Here is a 21,140-nt window from a genome sequence, read left to right on the forward strand (position 1 = left end):
TTGGCCAATACAGCATCCTAAAGTCTATGTAAGTGTACATTTCTACTATTACTGATTAACTATTTTATAACTAACAAACTAGACACGAGTGACACGCTAAACTAAACCCCCACTAACCCTTTTAACACACACACCAAAGAACCAGTTAAGGTTGTAGCCCAAGTCTGTAACTTCGAATTACAGCTCCTAATCGCCTCCCATAGACAGACAGTGTAGGCATATCATACATTTTCTGACTCCTTAGAGTCTGTTGAGTATTTTAGTTGTTAACTCTTGTGTCCCCGATGTCCCTGGATACCGCTGGGATAAAATAAATGTATCTACTTTGGTCAAAAGGTGTGGAAAGATTTGTATTATTTTTGGTTTAATGACCTCTAGTAATCTCTGTGTTGTTCAGATAGACTCAAAACTTGATTTAAATGAAAGCCAAGAGTGTCCCCTTTAACATGATACCAAACATTATATTATAGACATTTGACAAATGCTGATACCATGAGCCTAAACCACACATACACCAGCCTCAAAAAACAGAATTTTTCCAAAGGGGTTGTTAACTTCATGAGCTAACTATGACTCAGCTACCATTTAGGAAGGGCTATCATACCAAAATATTAACTAGAGACATGTATCTTTTTTTTTGTACAGTAAACATGCAAAAAATGATCATTTGAGAGAGAGAGAGAGAGAGAGAGAAAAAATATATATATATGTATATATTAGGTAGAGTTGAGAAACTGTAGGAAAATCTGAAACTAAAGTATCGATCTTAGTAAGCTAGTATCGGTTTGATACAGGTACTGACTCTGTATCAATATTATTGATATCTTTGATTGATCCACACACTCTTACTTTTTTTCCTGTTTGTTCACTAAAGGTGTATCAGTAAATATTAAGAAATCAAAAAGAATGATTAAATGCAATTACTGTGGATAACAAATGTTTTTCAAGAGCAGCATTTGTGTGACGGTGACTGCTGTGTCATACAGTCACGGCAACAAGGTTTCCTAAAAGAAAGAAGAAGTAATAAATAAATAGTTCATAAAATCCCTTTCATAGTCATCGCTATAGCACCACAAGATGTTGAGATAAGTCTTTAGGTCCATGAAACCCAGCCCTACTAGTTACTACCCAACCATGGTGATCTATATGAAGACCCAAATATTGAGATTCAAGCAAGAAATTCAGACAGATGGGCAAAAATGAGAAGTAGGTGTGTGAAGGACAGAGAGGAAGGAGCGTTTATGTTCTCAGCCCGCCTCGGCCAGAGCCTGGCGGGTCAGCGAGGGGTCAGCGCAGGCAGGGTGGGGAGGTTAGAAGGTGCAACCAAAGAGCTGCGGTGTGTTGGTTTAAACAGGTCACCTCTCAGCTAGTCGCCAGGGGACGTGACCTGCAGCCGGCCCTGCGATTAGTTAGCGGTTAGCCGACAGGCTCGCTCTCCCTCCGGTTAACTGGTGTGGCGTGTTTCGTGTCGATTCTTTGCCCTGGAACGCCATGAGTGACAGTGCTGCTTTCGCGGGAAGTCTTTTGTCTTGCCAATTACTGCAGCCGGGGCCTTTTGTTGCCTCGCTGCCAGCCCTCGGGAGAGATCACACGGGCCGTCAGTCAGGGCCGGCTTCCCACAGAGGACAGGGCTGATTGACAAGCATGCGGATTGACAGGTCGCTGCGCTGGCGGTGTGTGTAGTGTAAATGGCTGCTGCTGCCGTTTCAGCATGGGGCTAATGAACAAAGATATTTGGTGTTGTCACCTTTTTCCATGCGACGTGACTGATGAGGAGCTGCTCGGGTGGGATCAAAGTCAGTCGAGATCACGCAGAGGAATCTTGATTTGTGACTCAGGCGTTTAAAGAGACACCGGGGTCGGAGCGACTCATGCGTGACGCGCACAAAGTGGCTGTCGCCGGAGCTGAAGAGTTCGCTTTCCGCCACCGTTAAGGCAGCTTGTCTGTAAGTTTAGGTTTGTTTCCATGCCCTTCTCAGCCGACGCTTATGGTAGAAATGCTCAAACATGGGGAAACGTGAAGGTTTTAAAACTGTGAAATGACACAAAGTGCACCCCACGTTCCTCCTCCAGCAGCAGAAACTTCAGGCGGTTGTCTTTAGCAGTCTGTTTAGCCGCTCTTCTTTCTGATTTTGCTTCACACTGCAGTAACACAAAATTTTCCCAAGTATTTTGGTTCAGTTTCTAGTGCAAATATCTCAGTACACATAAAATAAGGCAGAACTGACTTACAAGTACTTGTTCGGCAAGATACAAGAGCTTGTTTTAAGTCACTAATGCCTAATATTGATGAAAAGGTTCTAGTTCAACAGACAAACTCACTTAACAAGGCAACATCCTGTTATAAGTGAAATAACCTGCCAGTTGAATAAATACTTTACCATCAATATTGAGGTATTATCTTAAAACAAACTCATATTTCTTGCTGAAAAGTTACTTGTAGGTTAGTTGTGTCTTCTTTCAAGTGTACTGAGATATTTGCACTAGAAACTAAATGGGCAAGATTTTGTGTTCTTGCAGTTGTGCGTTTACTTAAGGCTTCAGAAAGCATTTTAACCACAGTAAGGTCTAAACTTTGACTGGGCCACTGCAACACCTTGATTCTTGTCCTTTTCCAGCCTTCTTTGGAAATGTCATGGTGCATTTCTGGTCATTGTCCTGCTGCATGACCCATTGTTATCTAGGTACATTTGAAATTAAAATGCTTTGGCATTCAGAGAAGATAATGGTGAACTCCATGGGTGTGAGGTGTCGAGGTCCTGACCTACAAAACAAACTAAGATCATAACCCTTCTGCACAGCCGACAGCTGGTATGTGGTGATTTGGGTTACATGCTGTGTTGGGCTTTAGTGCTGCACATGATATGGCTTTACATCTCTACGTTGGTCTAAATCTGTCCAGAGGACATTGTTCCAGAAGTTTTGTAAAGTTTTTGCAAACCTAAATCACACCGAGGCTTTCTCTGGCCAGTTCTTTGAAAGCAATCATTCTTCTTCAGTCCTTTTCTCATCGTACATTGATGAGGCCTCAGTTAGAATGGTTAAATGTTAGAGTCTGAGATTAAACTTTTTCTTTTGAAAATTTTCCAATCAATACAAACTATACACTTTGGGTGAATTTGCTAGGACACCCATTCCTGGGAATATTGCACCTGTTCTTAATATTTTACACTTGGGAATAATCTTTGTCTCTGCTAAACTTTAAACTTTTGTAAATAATCATATAGCCCCTACAATATTTATGGGAAGCAAAAAACGGTTTCATTAAGGTTACTGCTTATCTTAACATAGTACTAATAATAGCACAGTTTCAGCACCAAAATTAAGACTAATTCCCGCCTAGCGGTGGCTCCTTCTTTATAGCAGGAAGCTAAATCCATTCTACTGATCTGATTAATGATTGGCCTGCTCTGTTACTTGAGCAACCGGCTCGGGAAAATGAGAAAGATGCTACTGACTTGCGTTAGCTTTGGAGTTAATAACAACTAGCATGCTTAGATTGGTCAACCGTGACTCATACGTTCTTCTTTAAACAAAATTTTAAAAAAATGGTTGGTACACAATATCTGTGTCCAAGAAGGTTCAATAAAAAGGTCCATATCAGTATTTATGTTCACAAATCAAGGGGAACACCAGCATATGCAATACTAATGTTAGCCTATCTGTGCTAATATTCAGTAGAGGTGAGGGAGTGGTCTCCTTCTCATTTGCCAGCACTGACCATAAATCAGATCATTAGCTGACTTCAGAATGGATACAGCCTCCTGCAACAAAGAAGTAAACACCGTCTTAAGTTTGGCGCTAAAACTGCGCCACACACTTCTGTGCTAATTGCTGGGCAAAATGTTCAAATCTTGCTGAGAATTGATTAATCAACTGTTCCCCATTAAAATGCCAGAAAAAGATGAAGAGGCTTACTTCATCTTTTATTAACAGAATATAACAGAAATATAAACTTTTTTTAAGACGCAATCCCTGAAGCCAAAGTGAAGCATTTTAATGATAGAGCCCGAAGCTTCGCAGACCCTTCGCTGTCAGGACATAATCAAGCTGCGTGAGGATGGTCTCAAATCCTTTCAAGAGGCACACCTTCTGACATTTCAATGATTAAACAGGAGCGGTCATTTATCCCACGGATTCCGATGAACTTTTAACACGGACGACGGTGCATCGAAGAATGCAAATAGTGTCCGCCCCTCTTGAAACGTTTACAGGAAAATCCGCGGCGGCAGCTGATTATCTAAACACTCGCAGATGATTTATCAGCCACAGGATACGTCGGCTCGGGTTGAAAGGAGATGAAGAACAAGCCAGTCCGGGATCGAAGATAAACAGGAATAAATCCAGAGAAAAGGGGGAGGCCTGTGGGGATGGAAAGGAGCTGGAAAGAAGAGGAGACGGTAAAGCGGGGAGGGGTGGACAGCTGATTCATGACCCTTTTGGTCGTCTGTCACCTGAAAAGACCCTTTGTTGTGAGAAGTGGCTTTCCCTAACTTTATCAGAATCTTATTCGACCTGTAAAGCGTCTTGTCAAAGTATTTACAGCCTTATGACTCTCACATCGCAATCGCAGTCCTTAATGGGGCAGTTTTATTTTCCAGACACATAATGCCATTTTATAGCATAATCAAGTAGCTATGTTAGTTTTAGTTGTTATAAAAATGCTACATATATCAAATATGACTTCCTGATTTAACATTGGGCCTCTGTCTTGCTCTTTATGAAACTCTGTTTAACCAGCGTTTCACTGAGAAGTAGCTCATAACTCAGCATATCTCCAGTTCCACCAGGTGTTTGCTAATTGCTGCTGGCTAGTCTGAAGGAGCTGAGTGGGGGAGTCAGAAGGGAGGGCTGCTCTGTGAGGCAGGAGAGCCGAAGCTCGGAAACTGCAGCTCTGCGACTTCTTGATCTTTGACTGGGTGTACTTGCATTCCCAGGCTAATAACCATTACATTTGTTGAAAATCGTATTGTAAATACAATATTATAATTTATTGCAATCATTTCCGGAACAATTTATCATCCAGCAAACAGGCCTGCATTCAGTCAGAACCACAACAGAAATCAACAAATACTCGTGTTAAAATGGCCAAGTCAAAGTCCGGACTTGGACATTAAGGGTAAGACTGGAAAACTGAACTGGATGTTCTCCTGAGTGTTCCCCAGCATCGTACTCACGGTGAAAGGTGGTACTGACTTGAAGGCTATATTTTTCAGATTTTGATAAAAGAAAGAAAGAAAAAAACCTAAAAACCTTTTCATTCCGTTTCAGATTTATGTTTTGGACTGTCTCATAGTTACTGTGTTGTGAAGAAGTTCAAGAGGTGTGAATAATGTTGTAAGGCAGAGCAGCTGCTGTTCTAACCTGCAGCCCACCAATGAGAATGCTCTGTCTTGATGTCTTCCGACGCAGCAGAAAAGCCAAAGAGCCTCATCTGTCACTCTTTTTGTAACTTACTCCATGCAAGCAAACTTTTTTCTATTAACAGAGCGACGGATTTATAAAAAAAAAAAAAAAAAAAATCAATGATAAAGTGCGTGTTGTGCTGCCGGGTGTCAAAATGATGTAATGATGGTCACCGCAGAATGAAAGGACGCCTGTTTCATTTTTCAAGGAGCGTGGAAGAAGAAGAAGAAGAAGAAGAGGAGGAAGGAAAAAAAGAGAGATGTGGTGGAGGGGAGGAGGTGAATGAGCAATATGTGAGTGTTGAGAGAGCTGAGAGGGGGAAAAAAAAAAGAAGGAACGCCAAGGCTTCAGGTTTGATGTGGGCGTTTTTCTGACAGCTATAATTCTCCAGCCTACAGAATTTCATCAACACAAGTTGTGTTAAAGCTGTGCCGCAGGGCTGCGGCCCCTTTCAAGTCCCGAGCTCTGACAGGTAGATTTATTAGTCCTGAAATTTGTACAGATCAGACGTCACTCATGGCAAACTGTCAAAGTGTCAGCGCGGCAACGTTCCTGCAGGGGCCCTTTGCTGTTTTTTCCAGGCGGCTCTGCGGGGACAGGGAGATTTCTTTTTTTCTTTTTTTTTTTTACCACCGGGTTTTTTCAACTCCAAACATTATGAATGTGCGAGCCAGAACACAGAGAAGCAGAATTTATATCCCACTTAATTCTCCTGATCCAAACATTTCTGACATTAGGCGGAAATAAAGAGTGACATAAATCATAAAAAAGTACATTTGTCTGAAAATAGCTGCAAAAGAGACAGGAATAAGTTAAAGAGTTGCACTGGGGATTTTTCTTTTCTCTCTCTCTCTCTCTCTCTCTCTCTCTTTCCTTTTCTCTAAGAGTCTTTGAGCAATAACTCACTGAGTTTGGAGTCTGGTTACACTTTCTGGGCTCGGGCTCAATGCCTCGCTAAAACCTGAATATTTGGAGGTGGAGTGAGAAAAGAGAGCCAGTTGGTCGGGAGAGGAGGGAGGGAAATAAATTAGGTGGAGGTGCTGAGTGTCACAGAGCAGTAATGGAGGAGGAGGTAAACACGGGGCATGTGCAGGTTAACTTGGCGCTGTCAGATTTACGACCCGGTCCGACGAGTGTTGGTCTTCGATGAGACGACGGGCTCTACCTGCGAAGAGGGTGGTGTGGATTTCAAAAAATAAAAAAAAATAAAAGGAAGAAAAAAAAAGGGAGAGGGAATCAAATATGTGAGGGCCGGCGGAGGAAGGTAGGAGGTGAGTCAGTTCTCTTGGCTCCCCGTGAAGAACTTCCTTCAAGTCGACATCTGGTTCTGATATTTCAGAGTTAATTAGTCATATTGGGGCTGTCTGAAGATAAATTCATCATCCGGCAAAGAACACAAACATGTTGAAAAATGAAAGGAAGTGGGGGTGACACGTCGGCTGACATTTAAATAAATCATTTCGGCGTGATTAAAAACTTACGGCCTGTTGATGGGCGTGAGCAGCGCGGGGGAGCGTAAAGCCCATCGCACAGGGGAAGCCTTGTCTTAGCTTTCTAATTACTGCTCCTGCTTGCTGTGTGTGTGTGTGAGAGAGAGAGAGAGAGAGAGAGAGAGAGAGAGAAACTGTTCTGCTTATGACAATTAGCAGATATTCTAATTGTTATGAAAAACAACATATGTGCCACCTCTCACTGCAGAAAGGTGCAGTCGTGGTAAACCCCTTTGCCTCTGAAGTCCCAAAATAAAACCCACTGAAACAAACCAACGTCTTTAGATGTTCTCTGAAATAGCCATCACCATCTACAATAACTCTGAAGAGTTTTGAATCAACATGAATTAAAACAACGTTTTATTTCCCATTTGGGATCAATAAAGTATTTTTGAGTTTTAAGTTGAACTTGAAGAACTCTGAGGATTTTTTAGGGAACAAGCAGCTTTATGAAAACCGTGGAACATGGCAGGAAAAGCGGGAAGAAAGTTGAGGGCAAGTTTGAAGCAGAGTCAGGTCCCCAAATTGTTAAGTTCTCCAACAAATTCTGTTAAAGTCTTTATTGGAAAATGGATATTATGTTACTCACCTGCAGGCCTAGCAAGATGGGTGAAGGAGAGAGAAGCAGCCTGGACTTCAGTGGGAATCCTAATCTGGTTCTTATGGCAGAGTAGCGTTGGTATCGTTAGCTGCCTTTCCACTGGTCATAATATTGCATGTTAAATTGGAAATACAAAACTAAATTTGCTAAATGTAAACACGGCAGTTTCCAAAAAACCTGTGGTTTTTGATAAAAAGTTGAGGTGGAATGTCAATCGTATCTAATTTTATGTATGAGGCAAAACAGCAATGGAAACTTGACAGCGGGGGGACGGGGGGGAGGGGGTTGCATCACATCAGTTTGTATAGAGTTCGAATTATGAATATGGTTTGTCTTTATTTTAATTTAATTTCTTGTCCAGTAGAAACACTGCAGTTACGAAATTGTGTTTCTAGCAGAATATGGAAGAAGCTTTGCTCAGATTTCCAATGGAAACTCAAACTTTATTCCAATCAGTGGTTTGACCACTGATAGTCCGGTTCCATATTCTTCTCACTAACCTGCATGAAATGTCCACATGCTCCTTGTGTCCATTATCTCAGCTGCTAATGCTAAAGCTAACATAGACACTACTGTTTCTGCTGTTTTTGCAGCTCAAGTCATTTATTACGTGCCACATTCATTCGTAGCGAACCACCAGCACTAATAAAACAATAATTTATTGACAGCTTTTAGAAACTCATTTGGGTTAAGTGAGTTTTGTCCTTGCTGACCAGTTGAGCCGCTAATTCTGGAAGTATCATCATCATCATCATCATCATCATCATCATCATCATCATCACTCGTGCCGGCTGTCAGCTGTAGTTAGTCAACGTTTTCAGATGCTGTTCATGTGAGTCACAGCTCAGTTCAACCTGTGGTGGCTCAGTCATACAGCATCAGGAATCAGAATGTTCAAAACATTGTTTTTATTTTACAAATTCAGCAATTTATTTATTAGCACTGTACTTTGTTGAAATACTGTTTTATCTTTGCCTCCATTTTGCATTGCGAACATGAACCAGCCGTTGCTTCCCATTAGCTTGCAGCTAATTTGGCCTCATTCTGAAATTTTTGAGACAAATCTGGATTTTCAACACATTCATGGTGAGCTGTGACAGTGAGGCAGCATTTTATTGGACGGTGGTTTCATTCTGATACTTTTCATCATTTATTTAATTTTCTTTAGGAGTTCAGTTGTGTTAGTAGCTTTGTGACGATACCGAATAAAGTTTTTAACTGAAATTTGACAATTTTGCTCATAAATTCTCATATTTTGGAGAGAAGTTGTTTGTGTTTTTTCCATGTATGTGAGCATGACTTACCATTTGAGAGCGTCATCGGGTGAATTCCCTCCATCTATTATTATTTCACACCACACCTCATCAGGCAAGTATTCATAAAACAATTAGTGACAACTGAGAGCCATTTTGCTCTCATTTCCTGATAATCAGGTGGTGGAGCTACGCTCATCATCCACGTCTTGAAATGGGAAAGTGGCAGTGTCATGCTGTGGGCGTGTTCTTCCTACAGTTGATGAGAGAATGAGTGCTTGAAGTAAATCCTCTTAATGCTGAAAAAAACCTTGAGACTTGGCTCACAGGACCACAACATTAAACATACAGCCAAAGATAGAATCAAATGGCTTAGATAAAAGTAAATTCATGTGTTAGAATGGCCTAGTCAAAGCCCAGGCCTAAATCTAATTGAAAATCTATGATGAGACTTACTAGAAGAATGGGCAGAAAATGCCATTGTCTATTTTCAGAGGTCTGGTAGAGTCACAACCCAAACGACCTGGAGCTGTATGTGGAGCGAAACATAGATCTGTTAAATATTAACCTAGGCTGTAAATAAAACACCCTCCGCACTTTTCAGAGTTTTGAAAAGAATTGAAAACCATTTATCATTTTACTTTAAAAAAATCTTTCATTTAAAGTTGAAAAATGAACATGTCACATGTTAACCTAAAGAAACGTTTTGAATGAAAAGTGCAAAAAATAAATCTTGTAGTCCATCTTATAGGCAGCTAAGCATCCATCAAACATATGGATGCTTTACCCTGGGAGAGGGTAAAGCATCCATATGCTTTACCCTTTAAACATGACCTGTTTAAAACATGACCTGTTTTAAACAGGTCATGTTTAAAACATGACCTGTTTTAAACACAAAACAGGTCATGTGTATTTATAAAACGAGTAAAGAAAAAATATATATTATCTTTGTAATGACACGTGCCTTGGTAGAATTTTATATTTAATTTTCTAAAAAGTAAAAAAAAAAAAGATTTACTTTCTTTGGCTTTATTTAGACAAATTAGCTGCGTTTCCATTTCAAATATGCACAAAAGTTTTGTTGACAATCCACTAATGTCAAAAAAACTGAATTTCGCAACGGCGCCGTTCCCATTAAATAAGAAACAGAATTAAAATCACACATAAATAAGTTTGTTCATTAAAAACCAGTCGGCGCCATCTTCGTACCACTTCCTGTCGTCTTCTTCGTGGTTTCCACCAGTAACATCCAACTGTTGATCACCATTTGTGATGCAGAAAAACAGGGTTTTCCATTGCAGTTTTGCAAAATACACCCATCTCATCCTAACTCAAGAATTATCATAATTATTTTCATAATTCCAATTTGCGCAATTTTACGGTTGATGGAAACACAGCCAGTGTTCCACAGATTAGCTCCATAAATGTTCCATTTGTTTGGTTCTGTTTTTGTTCTGTCTCAAATTATAAATGCTCTCTCTTACTAAACTTTTTCTGCAAATATTCTTGCACTTGACAAATCTAATCTACTTCTTGTTGGTCAGCTAAAACGCATCAAAGTTGAAGTTGGAACAGGAAACGATGCGGAACAGGCTGACGCGGTGTCGGCGCTGCTGCACAGCACTGCTCTGGATCAGTAGTAGAAAACAGCAACAACATCACTCTGGAGACTGTGTCCAAAATGAAAATGCCACAAATCGTTGCAGCACGGCGGGAAGCCTGAACTACTCGGTTTAAATCCCCCATGTTGCGATTCGCTTGTATTGTGTTGGTTTTGCTTCTGTTGTGTGACTTAAAAGGCATTTCACAGAGAGCAACTGAGGTGCTGCAGCGCACATTACAATGGATTAAGTCAGCCTTGCAGAAAGGCCTGAGTAAAAAAAAAAAAAAAATATGACTGGCAACCAAAATAGTGTCTGTCAAGAAGGAAAAAGGCAAGATGAAAGAACATGTCAAGGGAGAGATGATATCTCTTCTGAGCCTGGGGCAAACACACGCACATACACACCAAACTGCACACACACACGCACACACACCTACACACACACACACACACACCCTCTGACAGAGTTTTAATAAAACCTGTCCGACGCCCTCTCCCAGGGTAAAGTGTGAGTGATGGCCTGGATAGGCTGTAGGCTGAGCTCCAAAAAAACCAAGCAGACTCTCTTCTACACGCACACACACACGAACACACACAAATACAAAACAAGAACCAACAGACAGGAAGATCACTTCTGACTGACACTCATGCACCTCGCTTGGCTTCATCCGAATACTTGGCTGCCATTGTGTTGAACTCTCGTGTGTTTGGGTTGCAAACGTAATTTTTTTTTGTATGAATGTGCCCTGATGTGCAGAGAAGCCGTGTCGGCACATATGGTGGGGGGATGACATTTTCAAGAAAATAAAAAATTAATAAATAAGTAACCCACACACAGAAAATCAAATTATGCAAACAGCGTCTTGACAGAGACGTTAGTTTCCGCGTGGCTGCAGCCAAATCACGATCCTCGCAGACAAGACGCTTGATCAATATTTGTTGAGTCAAGAGGGGTGAGTCTGTGTTTGGTGGAAGGTCTCCAGCTTCTAATTACCTGTGAACCAGAGTGTGTGTGTTTGTCGCCGGGAGAAAGAGGCCAGACCTCCGTGAAGAGGCCTGTCTGCTTGATCTTATCTCGCCTGGTGAGTCGACGAGCAGCGCTGCACATCGGACTGACACAGCCAAATACCTCAGTCATTTCAGCCCTGCATTCATGTGTGTGTGTGTGTGTGGGGGTGTGTGTGTGTGTGTGTGTGTGTGTGGTCATTAGCGGGGGGCACAACAAGATGACACTGTGCAAATGTCATGTGGGCATACATGTCGTCCCGGTGAACTCGTCAAATGTCGGCGGTTGCGTCAGCGCGCCGTTAATGGAAGGGTGGCGGGAAGGAAACCAAGAACAGATGGAGGTCGACTTCACAGAGCGTCGATCCGAGGAGCACAAAGGAGAGACTTACACCTCCGCCGGGACGGTCCAGTCTGGACTGAGTGTTGATAAGGTCTGCTGTGTGTCTGCAGCAGGTCAGGCTGAGGACTCAGCAGTCAGGGGTCTGAGATGAAGCAGAAGAGAAGAGAAGATCCAGTTCAGCCAAACAGAATCGGTAAGAATCGTCTCCAATAGGAGTCAAAGTGAGCAACAGACCTGATTTCTACTTTGAGTGTACATGTAGAGCAGTGGTGTCCAAAGTGGGTCCTGGAGGGCCGCCATGCTGCATGTTTCAGTTCTCTCCCTGGGTTAACGCACCTGGATCCAACGATGGCTCATTAGATGACCTAAGGAGAACATTGACATGCTGAGGAGATTGTTACTACAACCAGGGAGAGAACTAGAACATGCAACCTGCCGGCCGTCCAGGACCCACTTTGGACACCACTGGTGTAGAGCTTAAGACATCAATCATTAAGTTCATAAACCAGCCTTGATCTAGACATAAATCTTTGTCTAGTTTCAAACAATAAAACAATTGATTGATTGGCGCGGTACAAATTCTATGTGAGGAAATTCAAGTCAATGGTAGAAAGCCCAGATGGAGCACTGAAGAGAGATGAAAATCAAACAGAATTGCATAGGAAGACGTGGCCAGGCTGTGGTGGTCTAATTTTACAAAAAAAATCTACAACTTATGTTAACCTTTTTCAGTCACCCTTTTCTTTCTTACGCTAGTCAAAAAGCTAACTCACTCAACATGTAGACTTTTAGAAAGAATTTTAGACTTATTTTACTCTAAATGCCTTTGAACCGTTTATGTGTTGTATACGGATTTTGTGGACAGGTGTTATATGGTTACCACAATCCAAACTGTGAACTTGGAGTCCAGATATAATACAGTGCAGTCTTGTTTTCTATCTTAGTGTCAGTTTTGACTTTTGCACACTTTCCACGTTTTATCAGCATGAAGTAAGTATGAATGTTGCTGAATGTACACAAATAAGTAGAGATAAAATAATAAAAAATATGCTCTTTTGTGTACAGGGTTTGTTCTCTTAGGACACTGGCCAGTCGGCCATCTTGAAATGGCCACCTGGCTCAAAATTACCTCCCCAAACACGCCAGCAGGCACACAAGCTGTGTCAGCAGAGTCTAACAAGGAGAACTGGCCGTCTCTTTCTGTGTTTGGCTCCAGATAGCGGAGAGTGGATTGTTTTACCGCAGCCTCGTAAACACGCTACTTATTTTACATGCAGATGAACGGGTGTGGGGTAAAAGTGCTAATGATGCTGACAGGTTAGAAAACGACTGCACTGACCAATCCCTCCTCTCGACCAGAGCCAGGAGAAGAAAACAGGCATGCAGGATGAGAGGTGTAGAAATGTATTATTAGAAATGGAATATAGCTTTTATTTGAAGTCTTGTTAAATTGTTATTTTACAGGGCAGTATTATGTGTAATAAACTTTTCAGAGCTGTACGTCATGGTATAATGTTGTTCTCTCATCAAAAACATACCTGGAGTGTTTCCTTGAATCTCCCGTCGCAACCATTCAGCTGGATGGACCTAGCCCCGCCTTCAAGATGCAGCTCCTCCTTGGAGCTGCAGTTTTCAAGCTTCCGCCTCACAGAGCATCCCTCCCCTTTGACTCCTCCACTCAGCTCCTTCAGACTAACCAGCAGCAATTAGCAAACACCTGGTGGAACTGAGCATCAGCTGAGCTCATTATAGGAGCTACTGCTCAGTGCAACGCTGGTAAAATGTTGCTAAGGGGTTAATAGAGGAGCCATGTTGTGATGATTTCCTCAAGAGCAGGAGTTTCTTAAAGAAACAAAGGCCCAATTTCAAGGTGTTAACATTTTTTCAAAATCATATTTGATGCATATAGCATTTTTATGACAACTGAAGTTAACAGACTTGATTGTGGTATAAAATGGCACAATGTGCCTGGAAAATACATAGCACTGCACCTTTAAACAACATATTTCTGGAAGTCAGTGGAACAGTGTTTCTAATGATTTGAGCGTTCACAGGATGTGTGCTCAGTCTTCCAGGTGAGTGTTCACGGTTCAAATGAAAGGGGGAAAGAGTGCGGCTGAAACTGGGTCAAGCTGATGAGGGGTTTCGGTGAGGGCCGACAGCGGGAACGCGTGGAGCGGTTGATGAGTCTAAAGGCAGTTGACGCAGCTGTGTTTGTCCCTGAAGCCAGCTGCAAAACTCTGGGCACTGAAGGGTGAAGTAAGCCACGGTTAGCGAAAATAACAATATATGCCACACATCAGTGGTTTGTAGAAGGGACGCACATGAAATACTGCAGTCAGCTGGAACAATAATAAAAAAAATATCAGATTGAAATATTGTCCAAAAGTAAAAGTGCACTTACAGAACCATTCATGACCCTTCAACTTTTTCAACATTGGTGAAGTTACAGTAACATTATTCAATACAGTCATATTATTCAAATATTGCAGCTGACTGCAATATTTTATGTGCATCCCTTTTACAATCCACTGATGTGTGGTATATATTGTTATTTTCACTGGATTTTTGGAAACAGGAGCTTCGTCCTCGAAGGCGGAGCTTGGTCCACGCCGGTGTTTTACACAGCTGAATGGTTGCCATGGGAGACGAAAGGATTTTTCAAACATGCATGAAAGACTCAAGGCAACAATCCAGGTTTGTTCTTGTAGAGAGAATAACATTATACCATGGTGTAAAGCTTAAAAAAGTTTATTTTACATGATCCTACCTCTTTAATGCCTTTTTTTATCATATGGAAAAGTGGCACTCCTAAAATGTAAACTTAAAGTTTTCTTGAGAACCTTCTACGTTGCATTGTATTCTTTTTAAAGGTTTTTTTTGACTGTAGTGGCCTTTATTTGAAAGTGTGAGGACAGTAAAGTAGGGTAATGAGAGAGACGGAAGACATGTGGCAAAAGTCACCAGGCCGGGAATCGAACCTGCAATGACTGCGCTGAGGACTAAGGCCTCCTCATTTGGGTTATGCGTAACCCCTGTTCCACCGCAGCACCCTGGTTGTTTTGTATTCTACCTGGCTGGTAAGTTTTTGTCACTTTTAACTCCTTCCCAGTGAACACACCTGTTTTTCTAAGCCTTGATTTAATCCAAACCATGCAGAACTTTTTTTTTCTTTTCTTTTTTTTTCAGATTCATGAGGTGGTCATGATTTTACATGATGTGTAAATAGAATTTCGTGAGTTGGGTCTATGCCCCCGCCACATTCTTGCGGTCCTGTCCATGTGGACCCGGGCCCGTGTATGTTGGTATGCACCATCCGAGTCACAGCTGCGCTGCCCGTCACTCAGAAAGGCCAGCAATGAAAGGAGCTCCATTCCTCCTCCACCCACTCCTCTCACCTCCTCTTTTTCCCTTCTCGGTCCAAATGGAACTGCTGACCCCTTTCCTCCCCTGTCAGCAGCAGGTATAATACGACCTGTCACCATGGCCCATTTGACCTCAGGCATGACCCTGCAGCTGGTTCTCCCATCATGTGAGCCTAAGGGGGGAAGACGAGGGGCTGGCGTTGCCGCGTTGCGAGGTTCAGGTAAGACTTCAGGTGCTACAGATCAATTCCCGTTGAGCAATAGATGTGAGCAACATGACGCTAAATCTTGTTCATTTAGCTGAATGTTTTGTATTAAGATTTGTTTTAGCCTAATTTCAGTAAACCTAAACAGAAAGCACTGCGCCTCCCTAACACTGATTGTTTTGACAACCCTACAAGCTGCTGGCTGAGTAACGACAGTTTGAATTGTGTGTCGATCTTGTCCAACCTTTCAAAACTTTCTTGACGGCAGCTGGCTGGCTAAGTTTGAACCCGTTTCCAAACGTTGTTTTACTTCTAATTAGAAAAGGAGAAAGAAAAAGAAAAGCATGTCTGCTGGGATACAGTTTCCCTGGTAATTCCAAGGAATCCATTCCCTGGAAAAAGAACATCCAGTGAAAACTGTGGGGATTATGATGTGTTTCACTGAAACTCATCCAATTACATTCTGCAGCACGGCTGCCAGAAGTAATCAGTAACAAAATGACGAGGACAAAACCTAACTCGATGCTATGATGCTAGACAAATATTCAAATTATGTATTTAAATGATGCATCTAGACTAAATATCACTGGATCTGGATCTACAAAAGCATTTGTGTCAAGGAACCTGCTGTTGTTTTCCACAAGATCCAGTGACTGTTTTGGGAATTTATATGACAAACCAACAGAAAAAAAATTGTGAAACAAAAAAATTGTGAAACAAAAACTAAAAGATAATCATAAAAAAACTTTTCACAAATAAGAATCTCTAAAGTGTTTGTTTATATGTTTTTAGGCAGAGTGAATAATTTGTAGAAACACAATTTGCTGCAATTACAGCTGCATGTGTTTGGGATCCGTCTGTAGCAGGTGTGTACATATAGAGACTGAAATATTTGCACATTCTTTGTAACTTAAGCTCAGCTGGAATGGATGCAGGGTGTCTGTGAAAACTGATTTTTAACTCTTGCCACAGATTCTCAATGGGATTTCAGTCTGGACTTCAGGCCAGTTTCATGGATGGGCTATGCTCAACATCTAGATTCATCGATCTGTGTACCAACGTTTCTGTCCACGCTGAAACGACACAGGTCTTCCCACAGCACCATTCTGCTGCCACCGTGTTTCACAGAGGTAGTGGTGTGTTCAGGGTAATGCTCAGTCATATTAGTTTGTCACATTGTATTTATTTTTTCTCAAGCACAGCTGGACTCTGTTTACATATTAGTTGACTTCTGAAGGCAGTTTCTTGCCCTGGATCTTAAAGCTGCAGTATGTAACTTTCATAAAAATGTGTTTTGTACATAATTTGTTAAAACTGTCACCATTTTGTGACTGTATAATGCGAGACAGATCAATTTCCTCCACCTCCTAGTGCTACTATTGCCGTCTGTAGAAATAAAAGCAGTGCTCCCAGTCAGAAACAACCAATCAGAGCCTGGAGGAGGGTCTTAGCGCTGTCAACCAACCTTGTGTATGCACTGCTAAATGTGCTGATGGCAGAAAAACAACTTATGGTGCGTTTACACGCGGTCGGCACTTCAAGTTTGACGCGTGTGCACTTTGAATGCAGACGCTTGACATTTTGTTCTACACTTAGCGTTTCGCGCATCTGGTTTACATTGTTTACATGTTTTGATTGTTGATTCTATTTTGCATGACTTTGTGTTTTTGTGTTTGTTATGATGTAAAGCACTTTGAAATGCCTTGCTGCTGAAATGTGCTATACAAATAAAATTTGATTGATTGATTGATTCAAAGTCTATGTGAAGGCACGTCAGGGACGTGTCAGCTACAGACGTTCTCAATGCTTCAAACACTCAAAACGTTCCAAACAGTTAAATCATGCTGCACTAGATGTTTGAAATGCACCGCAGTGACCCTCGATGTGCCTCCGCATAGACTTTGAATGTAAACCAGAGGCGCCTGACACTCAAAACGCATTTGATGTGAACGCACCATCACCGTTACAGAAAAGCTGCTTATCTGCAGTCATTGGTGGCCATGCTAACCAGCCTTAGCATTCATGACTGGCTCTGTTGTGAGGAGCTAGCTGTAGTGTAGCAGAGAGACAGGGGGATGGTCTGAGTGGCACGTACACAAGGATGATTAACAGCGCCAAGATGCTCCTGCTGGCTCTGATTGGTTACTACTGGCTGAAGAAGCATGGGAGACGGCAGAGAAGTTAGATGTTTAACACAGATCATTTGATACTGTCACAACATGATGACAGTTTCAACAAATAAATAAAAACTTTTCTTTTAATAAAAGTTGCATACTGCAGTTTTAATTAGGAATATCAGAGAAGGTAGAATGTCAACGCACATCAAATGCTCAAAACATTTAGAAAATTATCTAAATTTCCTTCCACCTCCCAAGTATCATTGACTTTGTGTTGTTCTATAAGATAAAACACATGGCAAATTTGTAGTTGTAAAACAACATGCGGAAACACTGACCGGGACATGAAGGCTTTTGCGAGACGCGGTGCATTAGCCTTGAAGCTTAAACACACTCTCCTTCACTTTTAAAAGCCCTCAACTTGAGGCCCCATTTAGGCCTCTCAGGTGTCCTTGTAAAAGCCTGAATAGAAGCAGTGGAGACAAACACGCAGATGAAATGTCACGAGGAAGAAGAAAGGAAGCTGGTTACAGTTGGAAGGAATCGCCTTTGGGGATTTTGTTGTCAACAACCCAAAAAGAAAAAAACAAAGAAAGGGACATAGATTCCAGTCAATGCTGCGTGCTGAGGCTGGGAGGGGACCATCACCCAAGACGAACAAACTACCTTTGTGGGAGCTGACATTTGACTGTTGCACTGTAATGATTTACGCGCAAATGCTTAGCATTTCACCGCGCCACAGGGCAACGTCTCAGCCTATTTGATGGTTTACCAGCTGCCAGCAACTCTTGTGTCATGTGAACTGAATGTGACCCGACATAGTGCTGATGTTTCTACAGTTACACCCTCCAGCTTCACATCATTAGACCTGTCAGAGCGCAGCCCGTCGCACATTTATTGTTCTGTAATGTAACAGAAGTCTGTTGTGCCCAGTCACGAGAGAGCAACCGGGCCGCTATCCATCACACTGTACGTCTTTGTTAAAGCCCGACTTATTCAGATGATACGTTCAAGGACTTATTCCCAGGTGCTTGATTCAACAAGCCTGGTCTATTTCAGTAACATACACACACACGCATACACGCGCACGCACACATCGTCTATATACACACAGGTGACAGTGTGTGTTTGGATATGGGGCGTGTGATTCAGTGTTTTGCAAACTGTGGACAGGCCAACCCCATTAAAAATGTGTGTGTGTGTGTGTGTGTGTGTGTGTGGTGGAGGTGGGGAGGAGCGGGGGGTTTGGAGTGGGTGTTGTTGGCTCGACTGTGGCCTGTGCTGCGCGTTCGCGGGATAATTTACGGCCCCTTCATCCTGGCGGAATGTGTTTGTAGCCAAACGTAATGGAGGCCATCCATTCTCCCTGTCAGCATTGGGAAACACTTTTTTAGCCGACTATGGGAGGAAATGTCTGATGGGGAGAGGGCAAAGCTGTTCCTGTGCACGTTAGCTTGCAAGCTTGGATAACTTTGTGGCCTTCAGTGCTTGGGAATAAGGGATGTGTGAAAGAAAGATGCTTGTTTGCTTGTTTGATCTGCTTATGCATGGATCTACTTGTTGCTATGTAATTGCTAGAACTGCACAGTCAGATGTGCTGTAGGCGTTTGCAGCACCGGAAGTGGTTTCCTTCCAAGGACATTGATGCCATCTTGTCGTCGACAGGTTTTTTTTTTTTTAGAAACGGTTTTATTGGCTCTTATTTGACAGTGAATTGGTGGGGGAAGACATGCGGCAAAGGTCATTAGGCCGGGACTTGAATCCGTGACGTCTGCGTTGAGGACTAAGGCCTCCATATGTGGGTTGTGCTTTCACCCCTGCGCCACCACAGCACCCCTTTCACAAGGTTTTACAGGGTGTCGCTCAGTTTTACAAGAACTGGGAGAAAATTTCATGCACCATAATGAACATCTGACAGGCCTTCCTTAGCAACACAAGCTTGTTGTGAGAACACAACTGTGGTGAGGATCAAACAGCTGCGGCCTGACAAACTCTTGGAACAAACGTGACAAAAAGCAGCTGCAGCAGCAGCAGCAAGACACAGGAAGGACAATTTTGGTAAAGACCGAGAGACGGAACGAAGGAGACAAAGAGCAGTCCACAAGGGGTAATTCTGGCACTAAATCTTTTGGCCTTTTGCACAGCCTTGAGCTGTTCCCAGCAGTGGGAGGTTCTTTGATGATGGAAGTCAGTGCATCACATTGGATTTTATTCATGGACCTCAGCAATGAGCTTTTTCCACCCCAGAGAATCTGCATTCATCAAGCAAACACGTGGGGAGCTTAGCTCTAACATGGGTGCGCTACAGCATCCTGTCATTGCCTCCATCACATTAGTCATCTCTGACTGCCGAGGCCAAAAGTTTGAAACCTTGGTAAATTGTAAACAGCCTGTAGTTGTATCCAGTCCAGAGGACCCCAAGTTGCTTCACATTACATTCACTCATTCACCCACACATTCACACGTTGATGGTGGCAAGCTAAAGGATAGTAGCCACTGGCCTGGGGAGGTCTGAGAGAAGTGAGGCTGTCATGTGCTGGTGCCACTGGGCTCTGTGACCAACACCAGGGTGAAGTGTTTTGCTCAAAGACTGAATAACGGACACGGACCCACAAGTTATTTTTCCATTAACTTTACTTCTTAACTGTTATTAGATCGTTTTATGAGATAGTTTTATGGTATACTGAAGTTTATTTACAAGTTTTCCATAAGTTTCAAAAGCTTTTAAAGGGAACCATGATTAGTTATAAAAATAGACCTTATTTGGAAAATATTTAGATGTACAACAAAAAATACAGTAATAATACTGTAGGTTATTTAGTTTTTGAAATTTGAATAAACTATTTTCAGAGGAATGTCATCATGTTGTTGACGCTGTAATGCATTCTGGGTAAATGACGTACAGTCCAACAGCCTGGCTTCTCCAGCCAAAACAGTGATGAGTAACGTTATTAAGCCTTTTTAATTTGAACCGGAGCGCATTGAAAACGATCTGAACGTAGAAATTAGAAGAGGTGATGAAGATGAGGAGGAGCAAACAGAGGAAGAGGACGGCAGCTGGTGTTTTGCTGCTGCCTTCAGCTTCATAAATGAAACAATGAATGACATTTACCTGTGGTCGGACTGCGTGATCCGGTAAGTACTTCTGTAGCTCTGTGTCCAGTTAGGTAACAGCGGTTGAGGGTCTGAACTTCGTCCTGTGTTGGTAGTGGTTTCACAGTACTGGTGCTCTAGCTCGATTAGCATTTCCAGTAGTGATAGCTCCATTAGCGCTGCTTGCCTTTGTGTGTCTCCCACCGTCTATAGCCCTGTGTCCGGTTTGCAATATCTGTGCTTGTTTAGAGTCCACTGTTACACAAGTCCGGTGTTTAACACCGGACCTTCATGGGTCCTTGTCAGATCGGTGATGTCAGTACTGCAGGCAGCATAGCCCCTGTTAGTATCTCAAAGAGCATCCAGCTCTGGCTGTCTCAGCGGCAGCACGGCATTTATTTTTAGCTCGTTAAGGCACGATCACCTGTTAGAGCCTTTGTTGGTTCTGCTGGTATAAATGGTTCAAAGTGTTGTGGAGAAATGTCCAGGATCCAGATTAGGTCCTTCGTTGCCTCGCACTGCGCTCTTCTTTCTGATGATTAGTGTCTCCGGGTCGTAAAAATAATACCGCTTTGCCATGGATACGCATCATACCAACTGCCCAAAACTAAAAGAGAAAGAGCAAAAAACTTCCAACTGTATGTCATCCAAAACCAGA

At 42.3% G+C, this 21,140-nt stretch overlaps 1 long non-coding RNA gene across 1 annotated transcript in view; it reads right to left on the reverse strand.

Moving 5' to 3' along the window:
- LOC107837677 (uncharacterized) overlaps positions 1-20,884 on the reverse strand; it is a 37,471-nt gene extending 16,587 nt beyond the window's left edge. The window contains exons 1-2 of the long non-coding RNA XR_001663716.1: positions 20,502-20,884; positions 11,751-11,843 (exon numbers count right to left, since the gene is read on the reverse strand). This is a non-coding gene — a long non-coding RNA (uncharacterized LOC107837677). The remainder of the gene's footprint in view (positions 1-11,750; positions 11,844-20,501) is intronic.
- Positions 20,885-21,140: the final 256 nt, after the last annotated feature.

This window comes from Poecilia formosa, unplaced genomic scaffold (genome assembly GCF_000485575.1).
Source record: "Poecilia formosa unplaced genomic scaffold, Poecilia_formosa-5.1.2 Scaffold167, whole genome shotgun sequence".
NCBI lineage: Eukaryota > Metazoa > Chordata > Actinopteri > Cyprinodontiformes > Poeciliidae > Poecilia > Poecilia formosa.